This window comes from Lactuca virosa, chromosome 2 (assembly GCF_052849685.1).
Source record: "Lactuca virosa cultivar CGN04683 chromosome 2, Lactuca_virosa_CGN04683_v6, whole genome shotgun sequence".
Taxonomy (NCBI): domain Eukaryota; kingdom Viridiplantae; phylum Streptophyta; class Magnoliopsida; order Asterales; family Asteraceae; genus Lactuca; species Lactuca virosa.
The window spans coordinates 127,173,020-127,187,800 of NC_136427.1; positions in this window are offsets into that span (position 1 = coordinate 127,173,020).

Here is a 14,781-nt window from a genome sequence, read left to right on the forward strand (position 1 = left end):
AGTCAACACTCGTACGTTGTGCGTACGAGGAGTATGCCAAGCGTACTCGGTGCAGTGGGATTTTTCGTTTGGGCCTTTGGACTCGGGACTATTTTGGACTTTTAGGGTGTGGGCCTTGTTAGGGTATTGGACTTCCGACTTTGGGTCATAGATGGATATTGGGCCTTCCTTGGGATTAGGTCCATGATGATTTTTGGGCCCAATTTGGAAGTTGGACTTTAATGGGCCTTGTGATGCCATTTAAGGAATTTAGGCCTTTTGAGTACTTGGGTTGGGCCTTGGTTTTGGGCCAAGTAAAGAAAAGGGTAAAATGGCCTTTTACCCTGGAAATTGGTTAAGTAGCTTAGATTCTTTAATATGGGTCGAGAGCCAATTATTAATTGGATATTATTTGATGATGATAGCACGGGGATTTTCCGGACCAGCAGACCGAGCTTTATTTGAGAGATTTAGCAGCTAGAGGTGAGTTTCCTCACTTTGTTTAGCGGGTCGAAGGCACCAATGTCGACCCATAGTTTTTATATGTTAGGAGGCTAGTTGGTTGTGTGACTCTTGCATGTGTTATGTGTTTATATGTTTACCGGGCGGGGCCCGATGACTATCTTGTATGGTATTTATCTTTGTAATTATTACATTTATTTATATGTTATATGTTTATATATATACCGGGCGGGGCCTAATGCCAGGTGGGGCCTGATGACTAACAGATCTGTTTAACGAGCGGGGCCCATTATATGTTTTATATGTATGGTATGTGGTATTTTAGGGAACTCACTAAGCTCTGTGTTTACGGTTTTCATTTTATGTTTTCAGGTGCTTCTGGTTTGAAAGGGAAGAGTCCGGTATGATTGTAGTGCACACACCATCTTGTTCCGTATTTTATATCACTTTGATGTATTGGGATGTTATTGATACACTTTGATTCACCATGATTTCTATGATGATGTTTTGGATAATAGTTTTATTAGTTTTAAAAACGAAAATTTTTAGTCTCAATTTTTGGGACGTTACATATAACCTTGGAAACCACCACCAACCTATCCTCCCCAACGAATAATCTTCTCAAAACATTGTAGTGTCCCTAAGGTTGTAAACGAACCAAACGAACACGAACGGGGCTTGTTCATATTCGTTCATTTAAGTTAACCGAACAAATGAACAAACACGAACGGATAAACAAACGAGTTTTCTTGTTCATGTTCGTTCGTTTAATAAATTGCATTGTTCATGTTCGTTCGTTTATGTTCGTGAACATGCTAAACGAACATATAAACGAACAAAAATAAATGAACAAAGATAAACAAACATAATTCGAACATATATTGACATTAATGAACATATAATATAGTAATGTAATCAAATACAATTAAGCGTATATGAATATAAAAGGAACTTCTATGAACGAACATAAACAAACGTAAACGAACGTTCACGAACATAATTAAACAAACGAGACCATTGTTCATGTTCGTTCGTTTAACTAAACAAACGAGAATTTGTGTTCATGTTCATTCATTTATTAAATAAACAAACATAAGCGAACTTCCCGCCGAACGGTTCACGAACAGTTTGTTGAACGTTCGACTCGTTTACAGCCCTAAGTGTCCCCATTACCAATACACTTTTGAAAGAAATCATGAGGAATAACTTGCATATCAATCATTCTATTAAACAACTGAACCATAGAAACGCACACTCCGCCACCTTTCGGTTTAATATAGGTAGATCTCATTCCACCATGCACTCTGTGGATATTTTGTATTACTCTCACCTAAATCGCATCATTTTCATTATAAAAATGTCACCTTCATTTTATAAGAAAAGCAATGTTAAAAGCCTTTAAACTACCAATGCCCAACCCTCCTTTATCCTTAGAACTTACCATCAGTCTCCATTTAACCTAAGCAATTTTTCTATACGAGTCACTCCCACCCCAAAAAGAAACGACACCTCAAAGACTCTAAAGCATCCAACACTGACCCATGCATTTTATATAAAGCATATAGGAAATACCCAAGATGTTAAGCATAGATTTAATTAGAGTCAACCTACCTCCCACAGAAAGAAGATTAGCTTTCCAATTCAATAATTGTTTTTTGAATTTGAAACCACCATATCCCATTTATCATTTCGGTTCTTTTTCTCCCCAACTAATAAACCAAGATAATGAAAAGGAACCGATACAGCCATGCAACTTGTACCCACAACCATAACCTCCCCTAAGCGTCGATAACACTGATACCATATATATTGGACTTTTGTAAATTAAGTCTAAGGCGCGAAACCATGTAAAAACAATTTAAAATCATAACCAAATTTGCAATGTTTTGATGATCTCATTCCCCCATAAACAGGGTGTCATCTGCATAAAATAAATGTGATAGAGAAAGACCTTTTTCTTCCACCCTACCACCATGAAACAAACCTTGACTCATAACATCCTCAATCACATTATTGATTTGGTGAATACTATTATTATTATTTAATTACTATTGATATTAATAAAAATAAGTATAATAATAATAATAATAATAATAATAATAATATTATTATTATTATTATTATCTTTTTAATTTTTACTTGCTATTTTTTTATCTTGTTATAATTTATTTTTAAAAGATGATTATGATATTTATAACGATTTATTATTGTTATTATTTATTAAAAATATTATTTATTATTTTTATTGTTAATAAATAACTATCAAATTTTTTGGTAATTTTTTGAAAATGCTATTGTAAACAGTTTTTATCAATGTTTTGAAAACCAGACCGGATATCGAACCGGCCGTCTTATTGGGTCGATGGTTCAACGGGTCCGACCGGTTGGACCGGTCTTAAAAACCGGACATATATATATATATATATATATATATATATATATATATATATATATATATATATATATATAAAGAAATCTGACTATTTCTATAAATAGATTGAATATAATAATATTATTTTTTTAAGACGTTTAAGTGTTTAAGCTTAAAATACAACAAACCTATAATATTATAATATTATAATTTAATTCGTCCAAATGTTTAAGAAAAAATACAATCACTAAATGCGCATAGGTTTCTTATTTCACTCGAGCTCTTATTTCACTCGAGCTAGCCCCCTTAATCCCTGATCAGTTCGTACCTAATCCTCTTAGAATCCACATATATCGGCTAAACTCAATCGATTCTGGCCCATCTTGAATCCCAAATATTTCGGCTCCCATCTCCTTCACAAACTCTCTCATTTTATTCTCTCAAAAACGAAAGCTGTCGACCCTGTCATCTCCCTCATCAGTTAATGCAACCACCACCAGCACTCTCCTCATTCATGGCCCATGGATTTATGTTAAATAACTTCACATTGCCTCTGCTTCCAGCAATTGCATCTCTAGTTGTATCCTCCTCTTTTAATGCTTTGCTGAAGGCAGGGCGAGTGGCTATTTTTAGCATATCATTATGTGACTTCAAACCACAATGCCGTTCACCACGATGCTCTGTATCTCAAACCCTAAGCCACAATTTATCGTCGGCACCATCACTCCCCTACCACCTCTCTCTAACCTAGACATTCGCCGATCATTCGCCACTATATTTACAACACCGCATCGACAACACCATCAGGGTCTCTTTCCCTCTTACGGTCGCCTTCAATCACCTGCAAAAAGCCTTCTCCTACCCTTCGCCATTTCGGAATTCCTAACGTCACCACCACCGTATCCATCGCTTCTATTCCTCTCTGCCATCAACGTCTTCGCCTCTGATTTTATTCACAACCACCGCTCACACTGCGCCATCAACACAATAAGTTGGGTTCAACATGATCCGGATGCATTTCAAGAAATGGCGACGGTTTGAAGCCCTTCAATACCGATTATATGAATGGGTTTCAAATTCTGCCATTTAGATGTTGAATTGGTATGTTCTTTTATTTTGATTTATTAATAGGCATCGTATATGTTTGTTGGAATGTCTCAAAGAATATCTAACACAAGTTCACTCCTCTCACCTCTCAACCTGGTATCAAGTTTGCTTTTCTTTTCTTTAAATCTTTTGAATCAAATGTGTTTTTGTTGTTTCTTGGTAGTGTTATTGAATTTTTGCTATCATATTTTCTTTTTATTTGTCGTTTTAAAAATAAAATCCAGACCCTAAATGATTTATTTTTGTAGATTTGTAATGTTGGAACATAATCCACATTTCTGTGTGTATTGAATATTAGGGAAAGCTACCTATCATCAGTGTTAGATAAGTGATTAGAAGGAATTTCTTGCAGGTTATACCATTTATTAATGCTTTACTTTATGCACTTACATTTTAAATGAAATTCTTGCAGGCTATGCAAAAACTTGGATTGATATTTGATAGGGTTACATATTCAAGGTTAAGCGCTTAAGCCAAGTGAATCTGATTGCTTACGGTCAAAATTTTGGTTGCTTACAGTCAAATTTTATATAATTACATTTTTAGGAGAAATATGTTTAGTTTTATTTATTTTACTTTGTATGCAGGGCTATGACACTTGGTGTTATTGATTTGGGGATATGATGATGATTCAGATAGGGATTCAACAATGACATTAATACAAAATGGAGACACCATCTGGGTCACTATGAAGATCAAGCTTGAGTTAAGCCATGCTGCCAACTATAACATTGACATGGTTGTCAGATTACTTGAGCCTATTAAGGAACAATACCACACCATCTCTTATGATGATTTCTTTCATCTCCTTTTTTTCAATTAATTTTTTTTGTGCTTGACATAATCTTGTGATTTAGTTGGCTTTTGTTGTTGATGTAGAATTTATTGTATGACCTGATGTCCCCTTCAATCCATTAAGAGAGTTTACTCTTATTTACATGAATCTACTAACAGATATTGATTTACTTCATTTCATCTTCTATACCTAACATTATATTGGTTCAGGATGATCCTAATCTGAGCAGGGCTAACCATTTTGATCTATTTACATGTTTATAACAATGGTTGCTAAATTTGAGAATTATTTGGCAAGATATTACACAGGAAAACAAATAAACGATCATTGTTTCAACAAGTTGGAAAGGATTAATACTTTGATAAGAACAACATCGTTATAGAATTTTTTTCAGTGTATACTTCGTGATATGTAATTAAAAAATAATGGCCTTTTTTGATAATTATTTGGCAGGATTTTACTCCTTTGTGATCTCATATGTTAGAGTTCTAATGAGTTTTATTCCAAAGAGGTGGTTTCAAGCTCTCACAGGTTTGAGTTCTTACTGGTTTGTTTTTTTAGTCGTTGCATTTCTTTCTTGCTGCTCCAGTGAGTTTACTATAGATTTTTGATTTATTTTTCTTGAAAATATGATTTTTATACAAGTTGAGATGTTGATGTTGATTTGCAGATATATCTAGATTCTGGTGAAGGCTATAAATCGCATAGGATTGCTTCCTATTATGGTTCTTACTGTGGTTGAACAAAGTTCGTTACTGTTTCGGGATATCCACCATGCTAATGATAAATCATCTTGGTTGGAGTTGCATACCGCCTCTTCCGATTAATTTTGTGGTGTGATGCCTCAAATGTTATTGGGTTTTGTTTCTTATTTTAGCAAAGTTCCTTGCCATTTATGTTTCTTACAAATTACTACAAAGAAATCATCTAGAATGGAGTTTGGTTTCTTCTTCTTTGGGAGCAAAATATGATTTGTTATTTGTTGTATCTATGTCTAAAGTTGGAAATTTTCTTTATTTTTTGGTTAGTTTGTTAGATATATAAAAATACGGAGTCAATGGTCATTTGCTTTTTTTATTTGAAAATGTTAATTATATACAATAGGTTACTCATATTTTTCTTAGTGGTTCTCCCTCGGTTCTAATTACTAACCGAAAGTGATGGATTTGGAGAATCAGTATACCCCTACCCGGTTCTAATTACTAACCGAAAATAAAAAAATAATAGATTTGGGAGAACTAAGAACCACACCAAATAAAAGGTTTCGGTTTCGATTCTTATTAGATTTTTTGGTATAAAAGCTAATTCGTAGACATGTATATTAAGGAATTATACACTAATGAAACACTTTCCCTACAACTACTAACGTCAAAGTTGGATTCTATTGTCTTCGACATGTACTTTTTTTTTGACATAATATTTTTGTAAACGAAACATATCGCCGAAAGAAATTATGCGCCCCCGCAGCTTTGAGCGGGTCCACCACCAGTGTGTGTATATATATATATATATATATATATATATATATATATATATATATATATATATATATATATATATATATATATATATATATACCTTAATAAGCATTTAGCCTTAAATGCTGAATTTTAAGAGGTACAAACTTTACTTCAACATGTACAATAGATTTATGCATTAAAATATACTGAATCTTATCCTGTTAACATTTATGAAAAAGTCAGCATATTTTGAAAAGGGTTGGACTTTGAAATCGAAAAATTGTTAGCTTAGATTAAGGAGATGATTTTTTATCTGTTTTTTGACTGAGTATCAATTGATACCAGCTTACCTACGTTCTCGGTCAATGATAGTTGTTGTCATCATCATCCCCAATTTTTTGCTTAAAGTATTGAAGACTTATTCAAACCAGGGGACTCATTCAAATCGCCATATCCATTTTCCTCCATGAAATTCACCACCACACCATCATTCATCTATTTTTTTACCACCATCAGTCTCGATTTTGTTTTGCCTGCAAAAACCCGTTGGTTTCTCCCCTCTCTCTTCTTTGATTGAAACACTAATATGCCTACAACCCACTGGCCACAGCCATGGTGTTGCCTTCAGCAACCAACCATCATCTTCTCTTTCTCTCTAAAATGAACCTAGACTTACGACCTCACCAAACAACACCATCAATTTTTCACATCGGCCGCATATATATCTGTTTCACTGTTCAGCCATCTCTGTTACGTACCACCACCTTCACGATCTTTGATACAGTGGTGTAGAATTCATAGCTTGCAGTCTCGAAAAAGGTAAAAAAAGCCTCATTTGTAAAAAAAACGATTTACTAGGTTAGGGTCTGTATCTTCGACTTCATCGTGAACGTGAAAGGTAAATCTGAAATTCCTTTTTGTATCGACCGATTCTTAGCACAAAGGAATTACTTTTAAATTTGAATCCCCCAATACCCTCGGCTCCATCTATTTAAAGTTGAAAAAGTCAAGTGCTTTCAATCCTTTGACCCAACCCCCTTTAACCCCCTACTAATCGCTTATGTATACCTGATTTCCCCCCATCTCGGCAAATATCACTCGATCCTCGCAAATCTTCCCCTATATCTGGCTTCTTTCTTCCCTTTCTCTGAAGAACCTTGCCACTCTTTCTTCAAAAAAAAACCCCACCATTGCTCCTTTTCTTTGTATACTCTCTCACAACCACGAAAAACTCGAACAAAGCAGAACATTCGGATCCAGGTACAAGAATCAAGAAGCAATTTCAGATTTTATATTGTATGTATGAGAAAACTGGTGTAATACACTGAGAAGATTGGTGTAAACTGAGAAGTGAAAGATGAATCGTCAGTGTTAGCCTTTATACAATTATTGTAAGGGGTGTTTGGCTTGTCTTTTTGAGAGGCAGAAGTCTTTTTTGGAAAAGTTACAAAAAGTCAGGTTTTCCTAACTTTTCCAAAAAGTCAGTTTTCCTTCTATCTAAAATCCAAAAGTAACTTTTAAAATGTTTTTACCAAACATCTTTTAGCCTTTATCTTTTCCAAAAAGGACTTTTGCCTCTCAAAAAGACAAGCCAAACACCCCCTAAGTTCCCAATTATTTGTTATTTTTAAATGAAATCTAACATCGATTGCTTATTTTCTTCTTCTTTTTCCAATTTTTCTAGGAATGGGCTGTATGTTCGAGGTAATGGTCAATTGAAAGGTTTTCAGTTGTAATTAATGTTCAAAAGTCTCAACTTTGTATGTAACTTTCACTGACATCTTATAATAAAGATGTTTCTTGTGTTTAACCCCTTTTATATGTTTACAAGATGTGGGTGTGTGTAATAGATCCAATAAGAGATTTTACCGAGCACAACATTTGATAATCTGTTTTGGTTGGTTTTAGTTATTTATTTGAGATATTTAGTTTTCTATTTTTGTATTTCTTTTCTGCTCCATTTTTCTTAAAATTTTCTGAGAATTAACGTAGGGCTCCTCCATATTTTTTAGGAAATTGAACATTTTTGACAGAAAATTGTGTTTCAAGTGATGTGTTGAGTTCCAATGGCTTATAATTATGTTTGTTTGATAATATGAAGCCTCTGTAAATCTGCATCGATTTCTCTTACAGGTTCAATTTTTTCATTTTTTTTTCTAAGGTGCTGAGATAATTTTGTACATTTTGAAGCATTGATGTTTGAAAGTACACTTATATATTGTTGTAAATTTGTTTTTTTGGTTTCATATGTAGGATAAACAACTTGGGCTTTGATCTTCCAAGAAAGGGCACAACAAGTTCAAACATGTTCATTAGAATCTGTTGTAAGGCATCCTACTTGATTCAATTGTAGTTTAAAAGGCATTATAGCATCCGACTTGATTGAATTTTACTATATATTTACTCTTTTCCAAAATTTGGTAAACAAAAAAAAAAATATTTTTTAAATTGTCATAAACGTGTATAATGATTTTAGGGAAAACTGCAATAAAGTCCTTACATATTGGCCTCATAATCGATTTAGTCCTTATATATATTTTTTATTCAATTAAGTCCCAAATACCGGTAATCGTATTCAATTTAACCCATTGACCCGATCAACAGGTCATCCAACTTTCGAAAATTACATTTTTGGCCCAGATTTCAAATTTTATTACAAATTTGGTCCAAAATTTGCACTTTTGGCCCAAATTCTAAATTTTGTCACAAATTTGATCCAAACTTTACCCTTTTTGCCCAAATTTTAGAATTTTATTATGAATTCATCCTAACTTTAGTTTTTTTTACAACTTTTTTTCTCAAAATTTTGTTTCTAATGTGTTTTTTCTTTATAAAATCATATTTATACAAAAAAACATATTTTCACATAAAAATCTTATATTTTCTATATAAAAAAAGTTTTAAAAAGTTCTTTGTATATGAAATATCTACTTATAAAAATAGGTATTTATTAAGTACATAAATATATACAAATCCGTTTTTATAAAAAAAATGTATATTTTTTTTATAAAATCGTGTTTGTTTACATTTCTTTTATGAAAACGTGTTTGAATAATTTTTTTTATATAATATGTGTTTGTATACATTGTATAAAATCGTGTTTGTACACATTTTATAAAAACATGTTTGAATAATTTTTTATATAATACGTTTTTGTATACATTTTATAAAATCGTGTTTGTATACATTTTATAAAAACGTGTTTGAATATTTTTTTTATATAATACGTGTTTGTATATATTTTATAAAATCGTGTTTGTATACATTTTATAAAACCGTGTTTGAATAATTTTTTATATAATACGCGTTTGTTTACATTTTATAAAACCGTGTTTGTATACATTTTATAAAAACGTGTTTGAATATTTTTTATATAATACGTGTTTGTATACATTTATAATAAAATAAGTGTTCGCATACATTTTTTTTGTAAAATACGTGTTTGTATACATTTTTTTTATAAAAACGAATTTGTATATATTTGTATACTTAATAAATACCTATTTTTATAAGTAGATATTTCATATACAAAAAACTTTTTAAAAAAACTTTTTATATAGAAAATATAAGGTTTTTATGTGAAAATATGTTTTTTTTTGTATAAATATGATTTTATAAAGAAAAAACATATTAGAAACAAATTTTTGAGAAAAAAAGTTATAAAAAAACTAAAGTTAGGATGAATTCATAATAAAATTCTAAAATTTGGGCAAAAAGGGTAAAGTTTGGCCCAAATTTGTAACAAAATTTAAAATCTGGGCCAAAAGTGTAAATTTTGGACCAAATTTGTAATAAATTTTGAAATCTGGGCCAAAAATGTAATTTTCGAAAGTTGGATGACCTGTTCACCGGGTCAAGGGGTTAAATTGAATACGATTACCGGTATTTGAGACTTAATTGAATAAAAAAAATATATAAGGACTAAATCGATTATGAGGCCAATATGTAAGGACTTTATTGCAGTTTTCCCATGATTTTATAACGACAAGAAACATTAAGTAGCATATTTTATTTCTCGATTATAACATCATACTTTCATTTTTTTTTCATATTACAGCATAGTTGTATTGATCTTTTTCAATGCATCACCTGGTAATGTTATGTCATTCATTTGTTGTTAAAAAATAATTACTTACCATTACTTAAAAAAAAGCTATAAAAATGAAACCCAGTAGAAGGTGATTCATCTGTCCTTTTATGCTTTCCGTTGGTTGTATTCCCATCAACATACGAAATGCGGCTTAATCTTGATTTCAAGTGGAAAAAACAACCTGAAATTGTCGAATGGAGAAATAGTTCAAAAAATGGAGAGGATTCAACCAAAATGGAAACTTATGGTTATCTGAATGTGTGGTGCTATTTGGAGAAACTCATGTCATGCAAGTGATTTGTCTAAACTTAAACTTCAACTATGAGAGTCATGGAGTTACAATTGGTGAAGTTTTTTTATTCCTCTTTAGCTTTTACTTTGCTTTTGATTTAGTATGGGAATAAACTAAATGGTTTGTTCATAAAAGCAGAGGCTAAAAAACAAATTAACAGCAACTATGGTCTTCATTTGTAACAAAAAAAAAGATTGTTGGATCAAAAGTTTAAGACAGAGAAGCTAAAAAGAGTAAAAGATATGAAACAAGGCATGGATTAGTGAAATATTCAAACTGGATTGAACATTGGTTCTCTGAGTTTGAAAATCAAGATTGATTGTGTGTACTTTTTCATATATAATTATAATTACAAACTGAATTGATGTTTTAGATCCAGTTTCAAAGAATTCTCTTTGTTTTTTGTTTGTTTTTCTTGGATTTTAGTTTAATTATGATTTGTCCATACATCTTCATTGTATTTTCTATTTTACACAGAAGGCTAAAATTGTCATTTAAATACTTAATCTGATTGTTTGGTGGTCTGTTGTTGGGTGTCACAGTAATGTGGATAGAAACTTATTGTTAGAACCGGTGCCTTACATGATTCCAATTAGTCTCTTCCTTAATTTTTATATGTTTTCTGCTTCTAACTGAATCAAAAGAAAGGAAATACTTAAATTGTCAATATTATACAAGTAGCAAAATATGGAGGGAGAATAAAGTCTTTTACGTTTCTTATTATTTTGTACATTTATTTTGAAACATTGGCTTGAAATTTTGGTCATTTGAAGAGCCATTTTTGTTTTTGATTCGGGCCATAAATTTGTTTTAACCACCAAGGTCGTGGAAAAAAAACAATATGACTATGGTAGTAGTAGCATCAACTATTGTAAGGATTTTATCTGGTCAAGTAGTGATCCATCTTCGGTGAGTGGTCGTAAATCCCATTATATTGTGAGAAATAAGTTTATTAGTGTAAATGATTATGGAATTTTAAATTTTACAAGAAATGGCTTTGAGATTCATGCTCGATTATTGGTGTGAATATATTGTTAAATTATCAAATACTTATGGGCTTTGGAATAAATATTTACTTTAGTTTCTGATTTTTTTTTTTTTTTGTGATTTGTTCTAATATTAAATAACTAATATTATTTCCTAATGAGTTAAATGGTAAAAGATCAAAATTTGTTATTATATTTGTATTAAATTGTTAGACTATTTTAGATATTTCTTTGAAATTACGGTATAATAATATAAGTAGTTATGATTTTAAATGGCTACCGTTAATAAATATGGCAACTATTAATTAAAATCTAACTTTAAATATCAAATATCACTTCAAAAGAAAAATAAGGAAAAAGAAAATCGGTTTTCCATTTAACATTCGCAATAAAAAAAACATGAACTATAACCAACCCAAAAAGGTGAAGATTTTTATCAGTTTTAAATTCGCCTCTATAAACTAATTTTTTGAAAAGATTATTAACATCCATCGCTTGGCGCGGGTAAACGGCTAGTATATATATATATATATATATATATATATATATATATATATATATAATTCAATTATATAAGATTTTCCCCACATGAAATAGAGTTTAAGTTAAAATGTGACATTGCATTTTAATTTCGTCTAAGGATGATTGACTCAAAAATTGAAAAGAGAAACCAAAGTTATAACAGTAGAAGTAATAAATATTGAAGGAAGAATGAAAATCATTTTAATCCTATATCGACCAAGAATAAAAATATGGGTCTGCACCTTTATTATTTAAACGGCTTCCAAGTTCCACCGGATGATTGGAAATGGGCTCACTGCAAAACAAATGTGGCCCATAGTGACATAAGTTGGCGTTTCTACTTCAGATGGCCCGAGTTTTTTAGCAATTTAAAATTTTAAATCCGGTTTGGATCGGTTGAACCACAACGGTTTTGACCAGTTTTTGACTAAACTGGCGGTTTTTTCTGGTTCTCAAAACAGGCGGTTTTTAAGGCTTATTAAACTGGATTCCTGACCGGTTCCCGGTTCAACCGGTTGAACCGGCCGGTCCGGTCCGGTTTTCAAAACAGTGGTTTTTACATTTTCTAAATCACATATTCAATTTCAATTCTTTCATATTCAAATGATCTAATTCAAGTTAAGAGATTTCAATTTCTTTTAAACATTTTGTGAATAGCATCCACCCTTAGTAATGTAATTAGTTATTATTATTATCATAGGTCTTTTATCAATAGAATTTGAATGTAATTTAATGTTTTATTTTTTATAATTATGTTAAAAGATTAAAAAAAAAGTCTTGGTTATGGATATTTTCTTTAAAGGTTGTCCAAAATTTTAATGCATTAAAATTATATATTTAGGTGATATAAATGTCCATGCAATATTAAAGTGTATAGTTTTATGTTAGGGTTGAGCAAAATCGAAACCAAAACTAAAAAACCAATAAAAATCGAAACATAAATCTGTGTTTTTATGTTTATTAATGCCTAAACTTTGCAACATTTTTTTTATTATTTGTACTTTTGTTATATATGATAACAAGTTTTTAGATTATCATGAAATAAATTAGCAATAAATAAATAAATAAATAAATACATTTAAGCTTACAAATCTTGTATGTTTTCACCCTAAGTATGTTTTCTATTTTTTATTTTTTGTTACAAATCTTTACGTTTTTATAAATACTATATCTATATATTTGGGTTTATTTTGCCTATTTACACGGTTTAAAACGTAAAAATACATTTTTAGAAGTAGAGATACATGTTTTAGAAATATAAATACATATCTTTACATTTTTTAGAAATATTAATATGTATCTATATACTTCTAAAAGTATATATTTATACTTTAAATACATATTTATGCTTCCAAAAGCATATTTTTTACATTAGAAACCGTATAAATAGACAAACGAAAATCTCATATATAACGAAATAGCATTTTAAAGAACGTAAATACAATATTTAATAAACATTTTTTTATGTATAAAGTCATTTTTTACATGAATACATATATTATAATATGAAAAAAAAAAACATACTTAGAATAAAATCATAAGTTTAAGAGATTTTTTACAATTTTATTTCATAATAACCTAAAAAGCTGTTATAAGAGGTAAAAAAAAAATTATAAAATTCTTGCATCAATGAATATAAAAACATACTTAAGATAAAACAATTTCTTTTGACAAATTTATAGGCTTTTAAGTGATTACAAAATCCATTTACTAAAGCTGCTCCAATAGGGTACTTTTTCGATAACCAGGATTTCTTACCTTGTTCCTCAACACTTTCCTCCTTATCCTCAAATAAGTTCATACTCACAGCACCCATTAATTTACGCTTTATGATTGTCTTAGCACCAAGGATGCAACACGGATCATGCTATTAGCATCTGCCGAGGAAAATAGCACACAAAGCACATGAACTATCAGTGCCTCTAGCGTATATTGACCAAATAAACCCACCACGAACTGATCTAACTCTCAGCTAAGCCTCGAGCGAAGAAAATCCTTCGCACTCTGTTTTTCTGGATCGATCAGTATCTTTAGAATGTCACTTGTTGAACTAAAGATATTTTGTTTATCGAACTGCATTGTCATATTTTCTATTCTTAACTGAAGATCATACAATTCCCTTGGATCAGCCACCACACGGTTTCCTTCACCTCTATGCGCCTTTCTGAACTTATCTAGTTCAAAGATGACACCCTCATTATACCGTTTGTTCGCGCTCTTTCCAGAATAAGGTTTATTAACGACTTGACCCCTAGCATAAGTATAAAACTCGTTACAGAAATTATAGAATTTCTCACGTTTAACCAGGCTATCATCCTTTTTCGGGAAGACATGACTATGAATCCATTCCATCATAATAAATTATTCATTTTTCAATTTGAAGAGTAATACTCGGGATTTTCTCTCAAAACTGCTTATACCGCTAGCTTTTCCTTGAAGCCCCCCGTAGGAATGACCTTAAAAAAAATTAGTTATGTGTAATCAACTTTAATTGGTTAGGTTTTTAGGTGTGAGCAAACCCCATGGAGGCTTTTTTGCACGTTATGATGGCACAGACACCGCCCCCCTCACTGATTTTGCACGTTATAAGCCTACCCGTTGCTTCCCGTTACCACCACAACATCGTATATCGCCCGTTTTTTTTTTTTTTTTTTCTTCTTCTAAAAACATCCGTGAGCGTTTAGTCTAAAGGTTTAGTCATTTGTGTAAAAAGTAT